The sequence below is a fragment of the Lissotriton helveticus genome, chromosome 12 (genome assembly GCF_964261635.1).
Source record: "Lissotriton helveticus chromosome 12, aLisHel1.1, whole genome shotgun sequence".
NCBI lineage: Eukaryota > Metazoa > Chordata > Amphibia > Caudata > Salamandridae > Lissotriton > Lissotriton helveticus.
The window spans coordinates 132,709,511-132,731,498 of NC_136073.1; the positions used below are offsets into that span (position 1 = coordinate 132,709,511).

General features: G+C 44.2%; 3 non-coding genes across 3 annotated transcripts; all 3 read left to right on the forward strand.

Moving 5' to 3' along the window:
- The first annotated feature begins 1,344 nt into the window (after positions 1 to 1,344).
- TRNAS-AGA (transfer RNA serine (anticodon AGA)) lies at positions 1,345 to 1,426 on the forward strand. The gene has a single exon. It is a non-coding gene; the product is annotated as a tRNA-Ser (tRNA).
- A 1,653-nt stretch (positions 1,427 to 3,079) lies between these two features.
- TRNAS-AGA (transfer RNA serine (anticodon AGA)) lies at positions 3,080 to 3,161 on the forward strand. Its single transcript has one exon. It is a non-coding gene; the product is annotated as a tRNA-Ser (tRNA).
- Positions 3,162 to 8,331: 5,170 nt separating this feature from the next.
- On the forward strand, positions 8,332 to 8,413 carry TRNAS-AGA (transfer RNA serine (anticodon AGA)). Its single transcript has one exon. It is a non-coding gene; the product is annotated as a tRNA-Ser (tRNA).
- Positions 8,414 to 21,988: the final 13,575 nt, after the last annotated feature.

The window sequence follows — 21,988 nt, forward strand, 5'->3', positions numbered from 1 at the left end:
GCTATATTGTACCTACTGACATAAATTATCGTTCTTGAACCTATTTGCGGTGGGGGGAATGGAGCTCTCCCCCATGCCAATCAGAATGCAGATGAATGCAGTTGCAGTTGAGTGACCTGTGTTGTGGCTGTCTAGAGGGAATGCACCAATGTAGCTGTCTCGCAGCCCAATCCAGACGTCAATTGGAGATAGGTTTTCAGACAAATAGAGCAGTAAGTGCAGAGAAATGCTCACTCTCTAAAAATGGCATTTATAAAATAGTAAAGGTAAATCCAACCTCACCAGTAAATAGGATTTATCAATAAATAAATAAAGCTTCTCCTCTCTGATATGGAATTACCCCCCAAAAAGTATAAGGGAATACCCAATGCTAACCTATGAGAGGGGCAGACCTCACTGTAGTGAAAAATGTAATAGACTGTTTGGTACTACCAGGATATGCAAACTACTACAGTACATGTCTTACCTTTTACTTACATAGCATGATGCCCCTAGGACTACCTAGGGCCTACCTTAGGGGTTAATTATATGTAATAAAATTGGAGTTTAAGGCTTGGCAAGTAGTTTTAAATGGCAAGTCTAAGTGGCAGTACACTGCAGCACAGGCACTGCAGTAGCAGGCTTGAGACAGGTTTGAAATGCTACTTCTTTGGGCGGCACAATCAGTCCCTGGGTATATGGTATACCACTTTACAAGGGGCTTTCAAGTCAATTAAATCTGTCAGTCAGGTATACTCCAATTACACACATGATTAGGGAAGAAGCACGTGCACTTCAGCACTGATTAGTGGCGATAAAGTGATCAGAGCCCTAAGGCCAACAAAAAGATACAGCAAAATGCGTAGGTGAAAAGCAATAAGGTAGGGTTGAGGCCACCTTAAGAATGCAAGGTCTAACAAAAACAAACTAAGGATAACATGAGTAAAACATCAGGTTTCTCTACGGCATTTGGTGAGACAAGTGTGCCTTCTTTTATCTTCCATAAATGCAATCTTTCCCTGACCCCTTTAATATATAGCTCTTCAAGTAAAAAAGATAAAGCACTTACAAAGGAGCCTCAAATACTCAAAGATGGTAGACTTCTGTAATATGGGCCATAGACTAAAAGCAGCACGAAAACAGAGTGCAACAGGGTCCCAAAAACTTGAGTGCCACATGAGAGTATGCATGAAAGCCTATCCTTTTCCAAACTAGAGATATACTCATGCAATTTTTGTTTTTAGGAGAGAATGTGCCTGCTGAAAAAAACATTATTTTTAAAAAGTGCATTGCAGAATACCAGGAATTTGCTGTGGGATACCTTGAAAACTTTCATACAGATTATTTGCACAAAACTTACAGTCAGTTGTTGTGGCCGAGTGGTTAAGGCGATGGACTAGAAATCCATTGGGGTCTACCCACGCAGGTTCGAATCCTGCCAACAACGAGAAACTTTTTAACATCGGCTACAATTTCAGAAGTTAACCTTTAGAATTTCTTCCATGTCAGTTTTATAAATAGGTGGCTTATTTTGGTGTCACTATTGCCCTTTCACATATTTATTATCGCTACCCCTTTCATATCTTTGCTATAACTCTCGTCCTACATTAGCGCTGGTGCAAACACTTCAAATTATTATACCCTGGCTCTCTCAGTCATACCATTCATGCACTTGAAACTTACTTTACCAATAAAAGAAGCAAATAGAAAAATAAAACAAAAGTGCTTGATGGATTAGGCTAACACACTTCATAAAACTGCATTTTCTTTTCTATTCTCCCCGTGTTACAAGCTTAACTGCTCCCTGTGTAATTTCTCTTAGCCTGCTGTCCCAGGAAGAGAATTTTATCTACAGGCTCTTTCCGTGTTTTTTTCCTAGTCTTTCTTTCCCTTTTCTTAGATTTGTAACTGTTCCTTTATGTGCTCTATTTAGGCGCCATTAATCTCATTTCAGATCCTTGTACCTGCTGCTGTTTTCTCCACACCTCATACTGCCTTTTCCCTCTTTCTCTCTTTCTCTGAGGTTGGTGGCTACTTTCCAAAGCTTCTGATGCCCCAATGTTCCTTCATCTTGTTGTCAGACGTGAATTGGAAAAGCAACCAAATTAACAAGCCTTTACCACTCATACATGGCAGAGGTTTATACTTTAATTCAATGAGCTAAGAAAAGCGTGTTGTGGGGCCCCTACGAGCCATGGTGCTTGCTTTATCATAATTGGGCACGCAGTCATTAGCCACAGCTCTGATCATGGGTCACTGAGGTCAGTTTCAATAATTCCTCAAAAACCTAACCATGCAGTCCCCCCTAACTGTGTATTTATCTTGCTTTACTGCTGTTTGTGTGATTAGCTGGGAGGAGCTCACGGCAGCATCCTCCCTATAAAAGTGTAGATTGACCGCTCCTTAACTCTTTCTTGCTTCACATACAGATGGCTTGAGGAGGTACAGGGGAGATGCAGGTCTACTAGACAGAATAGAAGATCTGCGCCAGGTGTGTTTCTCTGCATTGGTGTCCCATCACAGGCCCACAAGTGTATGTGTGATCTTTGACTCCTGGCAGTTCATAAGCAGGCGGCCAGGAAACGGTTTCAGCCTATCAACCACTGAGTAGACAAAGCCTTTGTATAAGAAATGAGGAAGCAATGAACACATTCAGCCTATCACAGGAGTTCCCTGAGTGTTCCGAATTATAAATTCTCCATGTCACTGTATGCTATTGAGCCCAAGTAGCTCGCCGTGATCGTATAGTGGTTGGTACTCTGCGTTGTGGCCGCAGCAACCTCGGTTCGAATCCGAGGCACGGCATTGTGGTTGGCAATGTCACGGCAGTTGGGTTTTTCTTTTACAGAATTACCAAATGTACCAGTTGTTTTTGTAAAATGTCTATTAAAAACAGATCCTTTAAAATATTTAAACGATCTAACGACAAATTATGTAAACACACATGATTATAAGATGCAGCCTTATTTTTGTTTTTAGGAGAGAATGTGCCTGCTGAAAAAAACATTTTTTTTAAAAAGTGCATTGCAGAATACCAGGAATTTGCTGTGGGACACCTTGAAAACTTTCATACAGATTATTTGCACAAAACTTGCAGTCAGTTGTTGTGGCCGAGTGGTTAAGGAGATGGACTAGAAATCCATTGAGGTCCCCCCGCGCAGGTTCGAATCCTGCCAACAACGAGAAACTTTTTAACATCGGCTACAATTTCAGAATTTAACCTTTAGAATTTCTTCCATGTCAGTTTTATAAATAGGTGGCTTATTTTGGTGTCACCATTGCCCTTTCACATATTTATTATCGCTACCCCTTTCATATCTTTGCTATAACTCTCGTCCTACATTAGCGCTGGTGCAAACACTTCAAATTATTATACCCTGGCTCTCAAAGTCATACCATTCATGCACTTGAAACTTACTTTACCAATAAAAGAAGCAAATAGAAAAATAAAACAAAAGTGCTTGCTGGATTAGGCAAACACGCTTCATAAAACTGCATTTTCTTTTCTATTCTCCCCGTGTTACAAGCTTAACTGCTACCTGTGTAATTTCTCTTAGCCTGCTGTCCCAGGAAGAGAATTTTATCTACAGGCTCTTTCCGTGTTTTTTTCCTAGTCTTTCGTTCCCTTTTCTTAGATTTGTAACTGTTCCTTTATGTGCTCTATTTAGGCGCCATTAATCTCATTTGAGCTCCTTGTACCTGCTGCTGTTAACTCCACACCTCATACTGCCTTTTCCCTCTTTGTCTTTTTCTCTGAGGTTGGTGGCTACTTTCCAAAGCTTCTGATGCCCCAATGTTCCTTCATCTTGTTGTCAGACGTGAATTGGAAAAGAAACCAAATTAACAAGGCTTTACCACTCATACATGGCAGAGGTTTATACTTTAATTCAATGAGCTAAGAAAAGCCAGTTGTGGGGCCCCTACGAGCCATGGTGCTTGCTTCATCATAATTAGGCACGCAGTCATTAGCCACAGCTCTGATCATGGGTCACTGAGGTCAGTTTCAATAATTCCTCAAAAACCTAACCATGCAGTCCCTCCTAACTGTGTAGTTATCTTGCTTTACTGCTGTTTGTGTGATTAGCTGGGAGGAGCTCACGGCAGCATCCTCCCTATAAAAGTATAGATGGACCGCTCCTTAACTCTTTCTTGCTTCACATACAGATGGCTTGAGGAGGTACAGGGTAGATGCAGGTCTACTAGACAGAATAGAAGATCTGCACCAGGTGTGTTTCTCTGCATTGGTGTCCCATCACAGGCCCACAAGTGTATGTGTGATCTTTGACTCCTGGCAGTTCACAAGCAGGCGGCCAGGAAACGGTTTCAGCCTATCAACCACTGAGGAGACAAAGCCTTTGTATAAGGAATGAGGAAGCAATGAACACATTCAGCCTATCACAGGAGTTCCCTGAGTGTTCCGAATTATAAATTCTCCATGTCACTGTATGTTATTGAGCCCAAGTAGCTTGCCGTGATCGTATAGTGGTTAGTACTCTGCGTTGTGGCCGCAGCAACCTCGGTTAGAATCCGAGTCACGGCATTGTGGTTGGCAATGTCACGGCAGTTGGGTTATTCTTTTACAAAAATTACCAAATGTACCAGTTGTTTTTGTAAAATGTCTATTAAAAACAGATCCTTTAAAATATTTAAACGATCTAACGACAAATTATTTAAACACACATGATTATAAGATGTAGCTATATTGTACCTACTGACATAAATTATCATTCTTGAACCTATTTGCGGTGGGGGGAATGGAGCTCTCCCCCATGCCAATCAGAATGCAGATGAATGCAGTTGCAGTTGAGTGACCTGTGTTGTGGCTGTCTAGAGGGAATGCACAAATGTAGCTGTCTCGCAGCCCAATCCAGACGTCAATTGGAGACAGGTTTTCAGGCAAATAGAGCAGTAAGTGCAGAGAAATGCTCATTCTCTAAAAATTATTTACAACAAGGGGTGGTGAGGGACAGAGTCTCTGAATTAAGCAGAATACTCTCACCCAGTCAAAAGATCAGGGCTAGATCCAACACCGTTTTTTAGCTCATTGCACCATCCCAGTTTCAGAACCTGGCTGTATGCAAATTAGTCTGTTCCTGTCCCAGTGCATGATGGGAACAGGGCAAACCAAACTACAAAAGCCAATTCTTATACTGGGAAGGAAACAAGCTTCCGGGGACCGGTTTCTGGCATTACAGCCGTCTTCGGCCCGGCTTGCTTGAATCCTGATGGTGCAATGAGCAAGGGACTCATGTCTGAGTATACCCTTCCACGCTTAGGGTGGACAAAATTATTTACAACAAGGGGTGGTGAGGGACAGAGTCTCTGAATTAAGCAGAATACTCTCACCCAGTCAAAAGATCAGGGCTAGATCCAACACCGTTTTTTAGCTCATTGCACCATCCCAGTTTCAGAACCTGGCTGTATGCAAATTAGTCTGTTCCTGTCCCAGTGCATGATGGGAACAGGGCAAACCAAACTACAAAAGCCAATTCTTATACTGGGAAGGAAACAAGCTTCCGGGGACCGGTTTCTGGCATTACAGCCGTCTTCGGCCCGGCTTGCTTGAATCCTGATGGTGCAATGAGCAAGGAACTCATGTCTGAGTATACCCTTCCACGCTTAGGGTGGACAAAATTATTTACAACAAGGGGTGGTGAGGGACAGAGTCTCTGAATTAAGCAGAATACTCTCACCCAGTCAAAAGATCAGGGCTAGATCCAACACCGTTTTTTAGCTCATTGCACCATCCCAGTTTCAGAACCTGGCTGTATGCAAATTAGTCTGTTCCTGTCCCAGTGCATGATGGGAACAGGGCAAACCAAACTACAAAAGCCAATTCTTATACTGGGAAGGAAACAAGCTTCCGGGGACCGGTTTCTGGCATTACAGCCGTCTTCGGCCCGGCTTGCTTGAATCCTGATGGTGCAATGAGCAAGGGACTCATGTCTGAGTATACCCTTCCACGCTTAGGGTGGACAAAATTATTTACAACAAGGGGTGGTGAGGGACAGAGTCTCTAAATTAAGCAGAATACTCTCACCCAGTCAAAAGATCAGGGCTAGATCCAACACCGTTTTTTAGCTCATTGCACCATCCCAGTTTCAGAACCTGGCTGTATGCAAATTAGTCTGTTCCTGTCCCAGTGCATGATGGGAACAGGGCAAACCAAACTACAAAAGCCAATTCTTATACTGGGAAGGAAACAAGCTTCCGGGGACCGGTTTCTGGCATTACAGCCGTCTTCGGCCCGGCTTGCTTGAATCCTGATGGTGCAATGAGCAAGGGACTCATGTCTGAGTATACCCTTCCACGCTTAGGGTGGACAAAATTATTTACAACAAGGGGTGGTGAGGGACAGAGTCTCTGAATTAAGCAGAATACTCTCACCCAGTCAAAAGATCAGGGCTAGATCCAACACCGTTTTTTAGCTCATTGCACCATCCCAGTTTCAGAACCTGGCTGTATGCAAATTAGTCTGTTCCTGTCCCAGTGCATGATGGGAACAGGGCAAACCAAACTACAAAAGCCAATTCTTATACTGGGAAGGAAACAAGCTTCCGGGGACCGGTTTCTGGCATTACAGCCGTCTTCGGCCCGGCTTGCTTGAATCCTGATGGTGCAATGAGCAAGGGACTCATGTCTGAGTATACCCTTCCACGCTTAGGGTGGACAAAATTATTTACAACAAGAATTGGCTTTTGTAGTCTGGTCTGCCCTGTTCCCATGATGCACTGGGCCAGGGACAGACTAATTTACATACAGCCAGGTTCTGAAACTGGGATGGTGCAATGAGCTAAAAAACGGTGTTGGATCTAGCCCTGATCTCTTGACTGGGTGAGAGTACTCTGCTTAATTCAGAGACTCTGTCCATCACCACCCCTTGTTGTAAATTATTTTGTCCACCCTAAGCGTGGAAGGGTATACTCAGATGTGAGTCCCTTGCTCATTGCACCATCAGGATTCAAGCAAGCCGGGCCGAAGACGCCTGAAATGGCAGAAACCGGTCCCCGGAAGCTTGTTTCCTTACCAGTGTAAGAATCGGCTTTTGTAGTCTGGTCTGCCCTGTTCCCATGATGCACTGGGCCAGGGACAGACTAATTTGCATACAGCCAGGTTCTGAAACTGGGATGGTGCAATGAGCTAAAAAACGGTGTTGGATCTAGCCCTGATCTCTTGACTGGGTGAGAGTACTCTGCTTAATTCAGAGACTCTGTCCATCACCACCCCTTGTTGTAAATCATTCTCTAAAAATGGCATTTATAAAATAGTAAAGTTAAATCCAACCTCACCAGTAAATAGGATTTATCAATAAATAAATAAAGCTTCTCCTCTCTGATATGGAATTTCCCCCCAAAAAGTATAAGGGAATACCCGATGCTAACCTATGAGAGGGGTAGACCTCGCTGTAGTGAAAAATGTAATAGACTGTTTGGTACTACCAGGACATGCAAACTACCACAGTACATGTCTTACCTTTTACTTACATAGCATGATGCCCCTAGGACTACTTAGGGCCTACCTTAGGGGTTAATTATATGTAATAAAATTGAAGTTTAAGGCTTGGCAAGTAGTTTTAAATGGCAAGTCGAAGTTGGCAGGACACTGCAGCACAGGCACTGCAGTAGCAGGCTTGAGACAGGTTTGAAATGCTACTTGTTTGGGCGGCACAATCAGTCCCTGGGTATATGGTATACCACTTTACAAGGGGCTTTCAAGTCAATTAAATCTGTCAGTCAGGTATACTCCAATTACACACATGATTAGGGAAGAAGCACGTGCACTTCAGCACTGATTAGTAGCGATAAAGTGATCAGAGTCCTAAGGCCAACAAAAAGATACAGCAAAATGCGTAGGTGAAAAGCAATAAGGTAGGGTTGAGGCCACCTTAAGAATGCAAGGTCTAACAAAAACAAACTAAGAATAACATGAGTAAAACATCAGGTTTCTCTACGGCATTTGGTGAGACAAGTGTGCCTTCTTTTATCTTCCATAAATGCAATCTTTCCCTGACCACTTTATTATATAGCTCTTCAAGTAAAAAAGATAACGCACTTACAAAGGAGCCTCAAATACTCAAAGATGGTAGACTTCTGTAATATTGGCCATAGACTAAAAGCAGCACGAAAACAGAGTGCAATAGGGTCCCAAAAACTTGAGTGCCACATGAGAGTATGCATGAAAGCCTATCCTTTTCCAAACTAGAGATATACTCATGCAATTTTTGTTTTTAGGAGAGAATGTGCCTGCTGAAAAAAACATTATTTTTAAAAAGTGCATTGCAGAATACCAGGAATTTGCTGTGGGACACCTTGAAAACTTTCATACAGATTATTTGCACCAAACTTACAGTCAGTTGTTGTGGCCGAGTGGTTAAGGCGATGGACTAGAAATCAATCGGAGTCTCCCTGCGCAGGTTCGAATCCTGCCAACAACAAGAAACTTTTTAACATCGGCTACAATTTCAGAAGTTAACCTTTAGAATTTCTTCCATGTCAGTTTTATAAATAGGTGGCTAATTTTGGTGTCACTATTGCCCTTTCACATATTTATTATCGCTACCCCTTTCATATCTTTGCTATAACTCTCGTCCTACATTAGCGCTGGTGCAAACACTTCAAATTATTACCAATTGCACACCAAATTACAGTAAAGACAAGGATGCCTCAATGGACATAAAGGAACAATTAAAGGTGGTCGAAGCAGAGGAAGAAATGGTTGTTGGATGACTCCTCTTTTATTGTATGGATGGCCAGCCAACACGTTTTTCGTCGTCAAGTTGTAACAGTGCTTGCACGACTCATCAGGGCTGGGGAGGATACAAAGTACAACATGGGGTCTGATGTCCACACGATATTACGTAAATATATTTGTAATACGTTCCGGTGATTGGTAAGTGCGCGAGTGAGTGCAGGTGGGGGACGTGTAACAGATTAATTATTACAGTTCTTTCGATTCGTTGCAAACAGCAAGGTGGAAACACACTGTGCCACACATGGTGATAGTGAGAAAACTATATGTTAGGGACCAGAAATGACTATATAGTGGTGCGTGAGGGAGTGCGAGTGAAGTGCATACCATGCGTCAAGTGTGTGTTGCTATCACAGGGGAATGGCGGTGAGAGTATCCCGTGAAATGATCGACAGAATTCTTATCACAACGGTTCTATGGGGACAGTGGTACAACAGCAAAGGGTGGGGTTTATCTTCTACGTGTCTGCTTCAAGAGGTGGTAAACTGCCTCGGCAGGCTATGGGTAAACGGAAGAACAAATCCAGTGCAAAAACGCGCTATCTACTGGAGAGGAGCGGCGGGATACTCAGAGTTTCCTACCTGTGACGCGAAGAAGAAGGACCACAGGTCTATAGCATGGACAGGAGGAAGGAAACAAAAGGGCAAGACTACGTATTATGACCAGTACAATCTTGTAATGGAGCACTGCACCCTCATTTGTAGGGTACAGATACAGGCAAAAATTAGAATAAGTTAAAATTAATAATGAAAATACAAATAAAGAGAGGTGGACACAATAAAAAGAGAAAGAATGAGGACTCACCGCTAAGCCGGTGATACTTCCGACCCGGCCCTTGCTCGGGACCAGGTAATAGGTTGGTAAAAGGATGTTGCTTCAGATCCAGTGGACGGATTGTAGTGAGGGGAGTGCTGGAAAGGGAGCATCATAAAAGTACTAAATATGTGACCCAAACGTACTGAGTAGAAGTTAAACTGCAAAGGCACATTAAATCTGGGTGGCGGCTAGGAAGGGTAAAGAAGCCGCTTTGGGTACAAAAATATGGCAAAATTGGAAGAGTCTCACCTCAACGAAGGAGACAGTGCTCCAAAAACCTAGAGTGCGTAGTGCCACTCAATAACAACGAGCATTCACATCAAGATGTAGGAGTATCAGGGTATTAAGTCCAGTAGTGGCAGGCGAGAGATCGTTGGGTTTCAGTGGAATCTGTAAATGATAAGGGATTGCGGTCGTAAGTAGATAGAAGACCGAACAGCGCGGTCTCAGTCGGTATGCTGTGGGGGTCGGAGCAATGTCTTACCCGAGAGAGGCACAGAATAAGGGGTGCACCAGTGGTGATCACTTACCCGAAATCAGGTTAACAGTCAGCGGGGAGGGTGCTCCCACACAGCGGTTCCGGGTACGGACACGTGGTTCCGACCCGGAAGTGATTTTATATTGGAGGGCGAGGAGCCCGTATGTCAGAGACTAGAACGGCAAGTACACCTCGTCGGTGGGTGTGTCTGAGAAATACACCCCCCGTATAGTGATTGCGCGACATGGAGCCCGTGAGTCCGGGCGTACTCTAAGTAATTATCGACAATTTCGTGATCACGAAGGAGAACCCTGATAAAGTAAAAATAAGGCATAGAAAATGTGAACATGTCAAAAAATGTGAAAAAGGGACAGAGTAAACCTCCGTGATCCGTTTTAAATATAACTCAGATACCAAAGGGTAATTGAGACTACGGATATTTCCAAAAGCATTCAAAGGGTAGTCATGCATCCAATCCACAACATGCCGGCGTGTTAAGTGATGCATAGAAAGGCAATGAGCACGTTTTACAATACATAAATCCTATTGCAAAATTCAAATGTGCACGATAAGTAAAGTACATATTTCATCGCAAGACTCCTGTAAGTTTTTTCACACTACTTGGTAGGGCATTGAAACAAAACATGAGTTTTAAAACACGTCAAATCATTGGTAGAGGTCAAAAATGCAGTGTGAACATCATGGTTTGATATGAGAAAGAAATGACACAGTGAATGCAGTATCATTAGTGGCAAATTGTCATCACTCATATGAACTGATAGTGTATAATGTGACAGTTATGTCAAAAACCAATAGTAACCTCATGTGGCCCCATTGAGAGATACCATCCGTAAGGGTGGTATCATAGGACATTATAGAGGGGTCTAATGCAGTGTCGACTACAGATGGGAACAAGAATACAGATAATATCATAGTAACATATGCAGGCAATGGGTACAGGGGTTCAGTCCCCCAGGAAGAATTGCATCTCCTGGTCAAAGTTTAATCCCTGAGACACGGTACGAAGGCGGAGGATCCATGTAGCCTCTAAGCGCCTTAGTTTAAGTTCTCTGTTACCGCCCCGTACACCAATAGGGACAGAGTCTATCCCAAAGAACGAGACTTGTTTGTCCATAGACTGTTCCCCGCACGCAGCCGCGTGTGGAGCAACCGGATATCTAGGATCCTGTTTGTGTATCGCTCTTATGTGTTCTGCTATCCTTTCTTTGAGCGGGCGGATGGTACTCCCCACATAGATTTTTCCGCATTTGCACTCGATAATGTATACTACATATCGTGTAGTGCAATTAATGTTAGTTCTGATGATGTAGGCGTTGCCTTTGGTGTCATGGAATTCTGTTGTTTTGTGTTTGGCCCACCGGCACATAGAGCAGAACCCGCATTTGTAGAAGCCAATGTTGCGTTTGGTCAGCCAGTTATCGTCTGTGTTGCTTCGTGGGATTGTGGGGCTGAGTCTGTTCCTCAGAGTTCTGCCCCTCCTGTAGGTGATCTGGGGGTGTTCCCCCACGTAGTTCGAAATGTTCTTGTCCTTCTTGAGGATGTTCCAGTGTTTGCTGAAGGTTCTGCGTAGTGCTTGGTGGTGGTTGCTGTAGTCAGTGATCATGCGGATGGTTCCAAGATCGTCTGTCCTTTTGTTGTGTTTGTCCTTCAGGGTGTCTTCTCTTTTGATTTTCATGATCCTAGACGTTGCTGATTTGAGTAGGTCGTCGGGGTAGCCTCTTCTCTTGAAGCGTTCCTGCATACTCATGAGTGTGTTTTTAAAATCTTGGTCGTCACTGCAGTTTCTGCGAGCTCTTAGGAATTCTCCAAATGGTATGCTGCTGATCTGGTGGGATGGGTGAGCGCTGTTGGCATGCAGAATCGCATTGCACGCAGTACTCTTCCTGAAAGGTTTGCTGTTCAGTTTGTTGTCAAGGATGTATATTTCCAGGTCCAGGAACTCAATCTTGTCCGGACTTGATGTCATGGTGAACTTCATGTCCCACGTGTTGTTATTGAGATGACTGTAGAATTCCAACAGATGTTCCTGTGTACCAGACCAAATCAGGAAACAGTCGTCGATGTATCTCCCCCAAAAGACTATATAGTCTATGAAACTAGCTCCTTTGACGCCCCAGATGAGGTCGTTCTCCAGAGCGCCCATGAATAGATTGGCGAACGAGGGGGAAAATTTCGAGCCCATGGCGACTCCTTTCGTTTGTCTGTACCATGCGTTGTTGAACATAAATGCATTGTTGTTCAAGATGAGTTCCATCATGGAGATAAGCATGTTAGTATGTTGCCACATGGTGGCTGGGCGTTTTTGTAGAATTTTGGTGACAACGTTAAGTCCAAGATCCGGTTTGATGCTGGAGTACAGGGCTACCACATCCATAGTGACCAGGAGGTTGCCTGGTTGCCATTGTAGATCAGAGAGGATACTCAATATGTGCTTTGTGTCCTGAATGAAGGAAGGTAGGTTGCGTACCAAGGGCCCTAAAAACAGGTCAACGTATTCCGCTAGTCTTTCCGTGGGACCCCCAATCCCGGAGATGATGGGGCGTCCAGGAGGGAAGGGGTGATCTTTGTGTACCTTGGGAAGGGTGTACAACCAAGGAAACGAGGGTTTGATTACTTTCAAGTAGAGATATTCGTCTTCATTGATTAGACCGCTTTCTTTCCAAGTGGTGAGAGATCTATTGATGTTGGTCGTAAGTTGTGCTGTTGGATTGTGGTCAAGGAGTTGGTAGCACGTATTGTCCTGTAATTGACCGAGAATTTCCTCATCATAGTCTTTTCGGTTCATAATAACGACGTTCCCTCCCTTGTCTGCTTCTCTTATTATGATGTCCTGGTCCTTGATGAGGCTGTTCATGGCTGCTCTTTCTCCTGTGGTTAGGTTGTCTTTATATTTAAAGGTACGTTTAGTGTCTCTTAGTTCCAGTTTATCGATATCTTCCAAAACTCTTTTGTGGAAGTTGTCAATGGAGTTGCCTCCAGGTAATGTAGGGATCCATTTGGATTTTGATTTGAGCCCACTAACAATACTAAAGTCTGATTCGATGTTGAGTTCATCCAAAAGGGTGTCCATATCCTGAGGAGTTCGTTCTAAGTCCGTAATAGAAAGTAGGAGGTGTGTGGCTTGAATATCATTAATGGTCAAAACATCAGGTTCAAACTCAGTAGGGATGTTGGTAGGACTTTTATTGGACATGATCTTATTAGAGAAATGCTTTTTCAGTTTCAATTTGCGAGTGAATTTAAACAGATCAATCTTAAGTCTACACACATCAGTATTGGAAAAGGGGTTGAAGTTAAGACCCTTACTGAGAAGGGAGATCATGTTAGAAGTGAGTGTTTTGGATGAAAGGTTAATGACCTGAACCTCCCCCTCCTGTGTGTCGTTAATTGTTGGAGGTTCCCTGACCTGAGTTTCTTTCGGTAATCTTCTGCACCTCCCCCTCCTGCCCCTACGGGTTTTGGTTCTAGTATACGGATACCCCTTCTTATCCGTTGGATTTCACATAAAAAAGGAGTTGTCTGGTTGTCAGTTCTATTGGACTCATCTTCGTTGACACTGATAGTGCTCAGTGAAGTGTTACTAGAGGAGATAGAGCTAGCATCAGTCAGATTCGCTCTGTCTCTGGTCTTTGATGGTGGTTTGTTGATCATGAAATCGTATTTCCTATCGTAGGTGAAGATTCTGCCGTCAGTATAGTCAGCCTCATCCCTTTTCAACTGTCTGGCTTTACGGCTTTTTATCTCATTTTGGTGTTTGAGAAGAATCTCATCAAGTGTTGTATAGTTTTTTACGGTGGATTCAGGACGATTCAGATCTTTGATCTCTTGCTCCAAAATGGCAATCTCGGCTTGAAATTTAGCGACCTTACGGTCGGAGCTCTCAATGAGAATATCCATGAGGACATTGGAATTGCTGGTTAGGGCATCTTCCCATTTACTTAGAAGATCTGTGTCTAAGTTGTCGTAAGTGGGGAAGATCTGTGCTCGCAAACCTCTCGGTATGCGCTTCAGTCTGACATATTGCTTCAAAGTGGTGCCATCCCACCACTTTGAATTCTCTAGTTTCTTCAGTTTCTCTAATCTCACAAACTTGTCCCTCAGACCTTCTTCCTTGGTGCTACTAGGGGCGTTGCTGGAAGTGGCTCTATGTGTGGACATGCCTTTGGCGAGATTGTCAAAAAGCTCTTCGGCAGCTTTATCTCTGTTCATGGTTAGGAATAGAGAGTGCTATCCTTATGTGAGGTGGTTAGAATACGTGGCGGCTGCCCCCCTGTTCTGTACAGGAAAACCTAGGAGAAGGGGTTTTTTAGGGTACAGGGAAATGCTAGGCGCACAGCACACGTTAGTGTACAAGATAAGTAGGTCCGGGTGCAAGTAGGTGAGGGGACAAAGACCCTAAACCCCTCCAAGTGTGTGCGGAGCACACGCAATACAAAGTAAGAACAAATACCAATTGCACACCAAATTACAGTAAAGACAAGGATGCCTCAGTGGACATAAAGGAACAATTAAAGGTGGTCGAAGCAGAGGAAGAAATGGTTGTTGGATGACTCCTCTTTTATTGTATGGATGGCCAGCCGACACGTGTTTCGTCGTCAAGTTGTAACAGTGCTTGCACGACTCATCAGGGCTGGGGAGGATACAAAGTACAACATGGGGTCTGATGTCCACACGATATTACGTAAATATATTTGTAATACGTTCCGGTGATTGGTAAGTGCGCGAGTGAGTGCAGGTGGGGGACGTGTAACAGATTAATTATTACAGTTCTTTCGATTCGTTGCAAACAGCAAGGTGGAAACACACTGTGCCACACATGGTGATAGTGAGAAAACTATATGTTAGGGACCAGAAATGACTATATAGTGGTGCGTGAGGGAGTGCGAGTGAAGTGCATACCATGCGTCAAGTGTGTGTTGCTATCACAGGGGAATGGCGGTGAGAGTATCCCGTGAAATGATCGACAGAATTCTTATCACAACGGTTCTATGGGGACAGTGGTACAACAACAAAGGGTGGGTTTTATCTTCTACGTGTCTGCTTCAAGAGGTGGTAAACTGCCTCGGCAGGCTATGGGTAAACGGAAGAACAAATCCAGTGCAAAAACGCGCTATCTACTGGAGAGGAGCGGCGGGATACTCAGAGTTTCCTACCTGTGACGCGAAGAAGAAGGACCACAGGTCTATAGCATGGACAGGAGGAAGGAAACAAAAGGGCAAGACTACGTATTATGACCAGTACAATCTTGTAATGGAGCACTGCACCCTCATTTGTAGGGTACAGATACAGGCAAAAATTAGAATAAGTTAAAATTAATAATGAAAATACAAATAAAGAGAGGTGGACACAATAAAAAGAGAAAGAATGAGGACTCACCGCTAAGCCGGTGATACTTCCGACCCGGCCCTTGCTCGGGACCAGGTAATAGGTTGGTAAAAGGATGTTGCTTCAGATCCAGTGGACGGATTGTAGTGAGGGGAGTGCTGGAAAGAGAGCATCATAAAAGTACTAAATATGTGACCCAAACGTACTGAGGAGAAGTTAAACTGCAAAGGCACATTAAATCTGGGTGGCGGCTAGGAAGGGTAAAGAAGCCGCTTTGGGTACAAAAATATGGCAAAATTGGAAGAGTCTCACCTCAACGAAGGAGACAGTGCTCCAAAAACCTGGAGTGCGTAGTGCCACTCAATAACAACGAGCATTCACATCAAGATGTAGGAGTATCAGGGTATTAAGTCCAGTAGTGGCAGGCGAGAGATCGTTGGGTTTCAGCGGAATCTGTAAATGATAAGGGATTGCGGTCGTAAGTAGATAGAAGACCGAACAGCGCGGTCTCAGTCGGTATGCTGTGGGGGTCGGAGCAATGTCTTACCCGAGAGAGGCACAGAATAAGGGGTGCACCAGTGGTGATCACTTACCCGAAATCAGGTTAACAGTCAGCGGGGAGGGTGCTCCCACACAGCGGTTCCGGGTACGGACACGTGGTTCCGACCCGGAAGTGATTTTATATTGGAGGGCGAGGAGCCCGTATGTCAGAGACTAGAACAGCAAGTACACCTCGTCGGTGGGTGTGTCTGAGAAATACACCCCCCGTATAGTGATTGCGCGACATGGAGCCCGTGAGTCCGGGCGTACTCTAAGTAATTATCGACAATTTCGTGATCACGAAGGAGAACCCTGATAAAATAAAAATAAGGCATAGAAAATGTGAACATGTCAAAAAATGTGAAAAAGGGACAGAGTAAACCTCCGTGATCCGTTTTAAATATAACTCAGATACCAAAGGGTAATTGAGACTACGGATATTTCCAAAAGCATGCAAAGGGTAGTCATGCATCCAATCCACAACATGCCGACGTGTTAAGTGATGCATAGAAAGGCAATGAGCACGTTTTACAATACATAAATCCTATTGCAAAATTCAAATGTACACGATAAGTAAAGTACATATTTCATCGCAAGACTCCTGTAAGTTTTTTCACACTACTTGGTAGGGCATTGAAACAAAACATGAGTTTTAAAACACGTCAAATCATTGGTAGAGGTCAAAAATGCAGTGTGAACATCATGGTTTGATATGAGAAAGAAATGACACAGTGAATGCAGTATCATTAGTGGCAAATTGTCATCACTCATATGAACTGATAGTGTATAATGTGACAGTTATGTCAAAAACCAATAGTAACCTCATGTGGCCCCATTGAGAGATACCATCCGTAAGGGTGGTATCATAGGACATTATAGAGGGGTCTAATGCAGTGTCGACTACAGATGGGAACAAGAATACAGATAATATCATAGTAACATATGCAGGCAATGGGTACAGGGGTTCAGTCCCCCAGGAAGAATTGCATCTCCTGGTCAAAGTTTAATCCCTGAGACACGGTACGAAGGCGGAGGATCCATGTAGCCTCTAAGCGCCTTAGTTTAAGTTCTCTGTTACCGCCCCGTACACCAATAGGGACAGAGTCTATCCCAAAGAACGAGACTTGTTTGTCCATAGACTGTTCCCCGCACGCAGCCGCGTGTGGAGCAACCGGATATCTAGGATCCTGTTTGTGTATCGCTCTTATGTGTTCTGCTATCCTTTCTTTGAGCGGGCGGATGGTACTCCCCACATAGATTTTTCCGCATTTGCACTCGATAATGTATACTACATATCGTGTAGTGCAATTAATGTTAGTTCTGATGATGTAGGCGTTGCCTTTGGTGTCATGGAATTCTGTTGTTTTGTGTTTGGCCCACCGGCACATAGAGCAGAACCCGCATTTGTAGAAGCCAATGTTGCGTTTGGTCAGCCAGTTATCGTCTGTGTTGCTTCGTGGGATTGTGGGGCTGAGTCTGTTCCTCAGAGTTCTGCCCCTCCTGTAGGTGATCTGGGGGTGTTCCCCCACGTAGTTCGAAATGTTCTTGTCCTTCTTGAGGATGTTCCAGTGTTTGCTGAAGGTTCTGCGTAGTGCTTGGTGGTGGTTGCTGTAGTCAGTGATCATGCGGATGGTTCCAAGATCGTCTGTCCTTTTGTTGTGTTTGTCCTTCAGGGTGTCTTCTCTTTTGATTTTCATGATCCTAGACGTTGCTGATTTGAGTAGGTCGTCGGGGTAGCCTCTTCTCTTGAAGCGTTCCTGCATACTCATGAGTGTGTTTTTAAAATCTTGGTCGTCACTGCAGTTTCTGCGAGCTCTTAGGAATTCTCCAAATGGTATGCTGCTGATCTGGTGGGATGGGTGAGCGCTGTTGGCATGCAGAATCGCATTACACGCAGTACTCTTCCTGAAAAGTTTGCTGTTCAGTTTGTTGTCAAGGATGTATATTTCCAGGTCCAGGAACTCAATCTTGTCCGGACTTGATGTCATGGTGAACTTCATGTCCCACGTGTTGTTATTGAGATGACTGTAGAATTCCAACAGATGTTCCTGTGTACCAGACCAAATCAGGAAACAGTCGTCGATGTATCTCCCCCAAAAGACTATATAGTCTATGAAACTAGCTCCTTTGACGCCCCAGATGAGGTCGTTCTCCAGAGCGCCCATGAATAGATTGGCGAACGAGGGGGAAAATTTCGAGCCCATGGCGACTCCTTTCGTTTGTCTGTACCATGCGTTGTTGAACATAAATGCATTGTTGTTCAAGATGAGTTCCATCATGGAGATAAGCATGTTAGTATGTTGCCACATGGTGGCTGGGCGTTTTTGTAGAATTTTGGTGACAACGTTAAGTCCAAGATCCGGTTTGATGCTGGTGTACAGGGCTACCACATCCATAGTGACCAGGAGGTTGCCTGGTTGCCATTGTAGATCAGAGAGGATACTCAATATGTGCTTTGTGTCCTGAATGAAGGAAGGTAGGTTGCGTACCAAGGGCCCTAAAAACAGGTCAACGTATTCCGCTAGTCTTTCCGTGGGACCCCCAATCCCGGAGATGATGGGGCGTCCAGGAGGGAAGGGGTGATCTTTGTGTACCTTGGGAAGGGTGTACAACCAAGGAAACGAGGGTTTGATTACTTTCAAGTAGAGATATTCGTCTTCATTGATTAGACCGCTTTCTTTCCAAGTGGTGAGAGATCTATTGATGTTGGTCGTAAGTTGTGCTGTTGGATTGTGGTCAAGGAGTTGGTAGCACGTATTGTCCTGTAATTGACCGAGAATTTCCTCATCATAGTCTTTTCGGTTCATAATAACGACGTTCCCTCCCTTGTCTGCTTCTCTTATTATGATGTCCTGGTCCTTGATGAGGCTGTTCATGGCTGCTCTTTCTCCTGTGGTTAGGTTGTCTTTATATTTAAAGGTACGTTTAGTGTCTCTTAGTGCCAGTTTATCGATATCTTCCAAAACTCTTTTGTGGAAGTTGTCAATGGAGTTGCCTCCAGGTAATGTAGGGATCCATTTGGATTTTGATTTGAGCCCACTAACAATACTAAAGTCTGATTCGATGTTGAGTTCATCCAAAAGGGTGTCCATATCCTGAGGAGTTCGTTCTAAGTCCGTAATAGAAAGTAGGAGGTGTGTGGCTTGAATATCATTAATGGTCAAAACATCAGGTTCAAACTCAGTAGGGATGTTGGTAGGACTTTTATTGGACATGATCTTATTAGAGAAATGCTTTTTCAGTTTCAATTTGCGAGTGAATTTAAACAGATCAATCTTAAGTCTACACACATCAGTATTGGAAAAGGGGTTGAAGTTAAGACCCTTACTGAGAAGGGAGATCATGTTAGAAGTGAGTGTTTTGGATGAAAGGTTAATGACCTGAACCTCCCCCTCCTGTGTGTCGTTAATTGTTGGAGGTTCCCTGACCTGAGTTTCTTTCGGTAATCTTCTGCACCTCCCCCTCCTGCCCCTACGGGTTTTGGTTCTAGTATACGGATACCCCTTCTTATCCGTTGGATTTCGCATAAAAAAGGAGTTGTCTGGTTGTCAGTTCTATTGGACTCATCTTCGCTGACACTGATAGTGCTCAGTGAAGTGTTACTAGAGGAGATAGAGCTAGCATCAGTCAGATTCGCTCTGTCTCTGGTCTTTGATGGTGGTTTGTTGATCATGAAATCGTATTTCCTATCGTAGGTGAAGATTCTGCCGTCAGTATAGTCAGCCTCATCCCTTTTCAACTGTCTGGCTTTACGGCTTTTTATCTCATTTTGGTGTTTGAGAAGAATCTCATCAAGTGTTGTATAGTTTTTTACGGTGGATTCAGGACGATTCAGATCTTTGATCTCTTGCTCCAAAATGGCAATCTCGGCTTGAAATTTAGCGACCTTACGGTCGGAGCTCTCAATGAGAATATCCATGAGGACATTGGAATTGCTGGTTAGGGCATCTTCCCATTTACTTAGAAGATCTGTGTCTAAGTTGTCGTAAGTGGGGAAGATCTGTGCTCGCAAACCTCTCGGTATGCGCTTCAGTCTGACATATTGCTTCAAAGTGGTGCCATCCCACCACTTTGAATTCTCTAGTTTCTTCAGTTTCTCTAATCTCACAAACTTGTCCCTCAGACCTTCTTCCTTGGTGCTACTAGGGGCGTTGCTGGAAGTGGCTCTATGTGTGGACATGCCTTTGGCGAGATTGTCAAAAAGCTCTTCGGCAGCTTTATCTCTGTTCATGGTTAGGAATAGAGAGTGCTATCCTTATGTGAGGTGGTTAGAATACGTGGCCGCTGCCCCCCTGTTCTGTACAGGAAAACCTAGGAGAAGGGTTTTTTTAGGGTACAGGGAAATGCTAGGCGCACAGCACACGTTAGTGTACAAGATAAGTAGGTCCGGGTGCAAGTAGGTGAGGGGACAAAGACCCTAAACCCCTCCAAGTGTGTGCGGAGCACACGCAATACAAAGTAAGAACAAATACCAATTGCACACCAAATTACAGTAAAGACAAGGATGCCTCAATGGACATAAAGGAACAATTAAAGGTGGTCGAAGCAGAGGAAGAAATGGTTGTTGGATGACTCCTCTTTTATTGTATGGATGGCCAGCCGACACGTGTTTCGTCGTCAAGTTGTAACAGTGCTTGCACGACTCATCAGGGCTGGGGAGGATACAAAGTACAACATGGGGTCTGATGTCCACACGATATTACGTAAATATATTTGTAATACGTTCCGGTGATTGGTAAGTGCGCGAGTGAGTGCAGGTGGGGGACGTGTAACAGATTAATTATTACAGTTCTTTCGAGTCGTTGCAAACAGCAAGGTGGAAACACACTGTGCCACACATGTTGATAGTGAGAAAACTATATGTTAGGGACCAGAAATGACTATATAGTGGTGCGTGAGGGAGTGCGAGTGAAGTGCATACCATGCGTCAAGTGTGTGTTGCTATCACAGGGGAATGGCGGTGAGAGTATCCCGTGAAATGATCGACAGAATTCTTATCACAACGGTTCTATGGGGACAGTGGTACAACAACAAAGGGTGGGTTTTATCTTCTACGTGTCTGCTTCAAGAGGTGGTAAACTGCCTCGGCAGGCTATGGGTAAACGGAAGAACAAATCCAGTGCAAAAACGCGCTATCTACTGGAGAGGAGCGGCGGGATACTCAGAGTTTCCTACCTGTGACGCGAAGAAGAAGGACCACAGGTCTATAGCATGGACAGGAGGAAGGAAACAAAAGGGCAAGACTACGTATTATGACCAGTACAATCTTGTAATGGAGCACTGCACCCTCATTTGTAGGGTACAGATACAGGCAAAAATTAGAATAAGTTAAAATTAATAATGAAAATACAAATAAAGAGAGGTGGACACAATAAAAAGAGAAAGAATGAGGACTCACCGCTAAGCCGGTGATACTTCCGTCCCGGCCCTTGCTCGGGACCAGGTAATAGGTTGGTAAAAGGATGTTGCTTCAGATCCAGTGATCGGATTGTAGTGAGGGGAGTGCTGGAAAGGGAGCATCATAAAAGTACTAAATATGTGACCCAAACGTACTGAGGAGAAGTTAAACTGCAAAGGCACATTAAATCTGGGTGGCGGCTAGGAAGGGTAAAGAAGCCGCTTTGGGTACAAAAATATGGCAAAATTGGAAGAGTCTCACCTCAACGAAGGAGACAGTGCTCCAAAAACCTGGAGTGCGTAGTGCCACTCAATAACAACGAGCATTCACATCAAGATGTAGGAGTATCAGGGTATTAAGTCCAGTAGTGGCAGGCGAGAGATCGTTGGGTTTCAGCGGAATCTGTAAATGATAAGGGATTGCGGTCGTAAGTAGATAGAAGACCGAACAGCGCGGTCTCAGTCGGTATGCTGTGGGGGTCGGAGCAATGTCTTACCCGAGAGAGGCACAGAATAAGGGGTGCACCAGTGGTGATCACTTACCCGAAATCAGGTTAACAGTCAGCGGGGAGGGTGCTCCCACACAGCGGTTCCGGGTACGGACACGTGGTTCCGACCCGGAAGTGATTTTATATTGGAGGGCGAGGAGCCCGTATGTCAGAGACTAGAACGGCAAGTACACCT